Here is a 3,245-nt window from a genome sequence, read left to right as displayed (position 1 = left end):
GGGAAGGAAGGTGTGTAAAGAAAGCCTTTCAGTAAAAATCTGAGGGATGACTGCTGGGTTAAGTTTAGCTGTCCACAAGGTACCTGTGGTGATTCTAATGGAGACCTTCTCTTCATCAGAACCAAAGACAGAATTCCAGCCTAGTCTCTCCTGCCTGGTGTCCTTTTCCAGCTTGCAGTTCCTCCAACAGCATTTGTTATGCGGTTACTCCCCTTGGATCTTCCCAAACTCTTCTGTAGGAAGTCGCTTCCCACTGGAATGTCGAAGCTGCTTAAATGAAAAAGCAGATGATGGAGAGAGAGAGACAGCTCTGGCATCATGTTTGAGAGGCTGCAGCTGAGTGGGACTTCAAGTGCATTATTTGGCCCATTTCTAGGTCAGCCATTAGCGTGGAAGGCAACAGAGGTGGAGGAATAAACCAGGGGGTGACTTCTGAGAAAGCAGACAGTGTTGCTCAGAATCTGGAACAGTCATATGTGAAAAATACAGACTAGGACGCAGCACAAAGTTAAGCCTTGTTAGCCTCAGAAGCGTCATGTGTGTCCTGAATATGGCAGAGGTTTCTGCCAGAGATCAGACCTCCTCAAGCACCAGAGGATGCACACATGGGAGAAGCCTTATAGTTGCAGGGAGTGTGGGTGACATTTCAGGTATACATCCTCGCTCACTAATCATAAGAGGATACACTCAGGGGAGAGACCCTTTGTATGTCAGGAGTGTGGGTGAGGCTTTCGTCAGAGGATTGCCCTTGTCCTGCACCAGAGGACACACTTGAAGAAGAAGCCCTTCTTGTGTCCTGAGTGTGGAAGAGGCTTTGCCTGAAGGCATCACTCTTTCAACACCTGAACTCACATTCTAGTGAGAGGCCTTCTTGTGCCTAGAGTGTGGGTGTGGCTTCAGGAAGCAGTCCCTGCTCCTCATTCACCAGGTCACACACTCAGGGGAGAAGCCTTATGTATGTACAGACTGTGGGCACAGCTTCTGCCAGAATGCCACCCTCATCAGACACCAGAGAACACATACAGGGGATAAGCCTTACCTGTGCTCTGAGTGTGGCCGCACCTTTGGTTTCAAAGTCACTCCTCACCAGACATCAGAGGACACACTTAGGGGAGGAATCTGTTGTGTATGGACTGTGCGAGCAAAGACTTAGCCAGAAATATGACTGGAAGACACACTCAGGAGAGAAGCCATGTGTGTGTGGTGAGTGTGGGCGCAGCTTTGGATTCAAGTCAGCCCTCATCAGACACCAGCGAACCCACTCAGGAGAGAAGCCATAAATGTGCAGGGAGTGTGGTTGTGGCTTTAGCCAGAAGTCTCACCTCCACAGACATAGGAGGACCAAGTCTGGCCATCACCCCCTGCCACAGGAGCTATTTTCCTGACCGTTTTCCTTTCGTCATCTGTGAAAAGATGGCAGAAGTCACTAGGAAATGTTCCACTTTCCTCAAATGCAGTGAAGAAAAAAAATAGTGCATTCTTTCATTGATAAGATAGTTGATTTATAATTTACCTCCTGCATTAAGAATGTGTTTAAATTTGCTAGGGCTGCCATAATAAAGTACCACAGACTTGGTGCCTTAACAGACACTTATTTTCTTGCAGTTTTTGAGACTAGAAATCTGATATCAACAAGTAAGCAGTTTGGTTTCTACTGAAGCCTCTCTTCTCAGCTTGCAGATGAGACTGCATCCTTGCAGTATTCTCAGGTGGCCTTTTGCTGTCTGTGTGCTTTCCTGGTGTCTCTCCCTCTTGTAAAGACACCAGCCACATTGGGCTAGGGACCTCATAACATTTACCTTAAAAAGGCCTGGTTATCAAATAAGTCACATGTAAGTTATGGCCTCAACATATGAATTTGGGGGAACAACTCAGTCCATAACACTCAGTTCACGTTCTTCTCACATACAAAATACGTTCACCCCACTTAGAAGATGCAAAAGTTTTAACACATTCAGACATCAACTGTATGTCCAGAATCTCACATAAATCAAGTGTGGATGAGACTAGACATGCATTTCATCCATAGGCAGAATGCCTCTTCAGTCAGGTTAACCAGCCAAGCTAATCTGCTTCCAAAATACAATGATGGGACAGACCTAAAATTTCCCATTCCAATTCCAAATGTGAAGAGAAGAAAGGACTGATGATCCCAAATAAATCTAAAACCTAGCAAGGCACATTGTGTTACATTTAAGGTTGAAGAACAATCTTTGGTTCGATCCGCTGCTCTCTGGTCCCACTGAAACCATGGGAGAGATATACTGCCCCCCCCCGACTGTTATTCTCTGGGCCCAGTTTGGAACTAGCAGACCTACTCATATCCGTTTCACTTTTGGGGTCATTCTTGCCTCTTCTTGGTGAGTAACACGTAACTGTAGTTGGACAGGTCTACTCTACCTGTTGGTGCCTTCATTTTGTCCCATGTATATCACCATTAGTCCAACTTGCCAGAATTCCTGCTGAGATAGGTGATTGGTCCCAAGCTAATGCCTTTATCAAACAGTTTTCTAGCCACACTGTGGAGTTCTTTCCAGAACATGCTTTCTTATTTTTTGCAATATGGACAGGCTGAAAATTTTCTAAATCTTCAAGTTCTGGTTACTTTTGTTTTAACGTTTCCTTCAATTTATCCCTCTACTCTCAAATTTTACTATAAGAAGGAAGAAGAAACCAGATTGCATCTTCAACACCTTACTCAGTACTCTCAGCTAAATATTTGCCCTCTGGGCACCCAAAATTTGTGTAGCCAGATGTAACTCCTGCCATAAAATGTGTTCTGACATTTCCTTTCCCTGTAAGTGTGAAGAAGGCAGAAATCAGTAGGAGGTATTCTGCTTTCCTGGAATAGAAGGGAGGAAAAACAATGTTGCTTTCTTTCAGTGTTCATGAGATGGTTTGTTTATGGTTTACTTCCTATGCAGCAGTCCATCTCTATATTTCCTTTTATTTTAATAAGCTGCTTTACAAAGCTGCACACCTGGTTGTGTATCTCATTCTGTCAAGAACTTCAAGGTATTAATCTTCTTGAAAGACATACTTTTGTATTCTGGTGAATCACTCTATATTCTGGACTCTGGTCCTGTAAAGGGGAGAACAATATTATAATGGCTTTCATCCTTACCCCTTCTAAAGTCCCCCAACAGGCAAATGAAACCTTAGGCACACACTCAGCCTCCCCCAACAGCAGATTGTAAAGCATCTACTGATACTGATCCTTGCACCCTGAGGTCCCATCCCATTAA

At 44.4% G+C, this 3,245-nt stretch overlaps 1 pseudogene; it reads left to right on the top strand.

The window, feature by feature from the left end:
• The first annotated feature begins 318 nt into the window (after positions 1–318).
• On the top strand, positions 319–1,385 carry ZNF169 (zinc finger protein 169; annotated as a pseudogene).
• The last annotated feature ends 1,860 nt before the right edge of the window (positions 1,386–3,245 follow it).

This window comes from Furipterus horrens, unplaced genomic scaffold (genome assembly GCF_987537825.1).
Source record: "Furipterus horrens unplaced genomic scaffold, mFurHor1.1.pri manual_scaffold_4, whole genome shotgun sequence".
Taxonomy (NCBI): domain Eukaryota; kingdom Metazoa; phylum Chordata; class Mammalia; order Chiroptera; family Furipteridae; genus Furipterus; species Furipterus horrens.
Note: the sequence above shows the minus strand (reverse complement) of the source record. Positions and strands in the feature narration are given on the sequence as shown.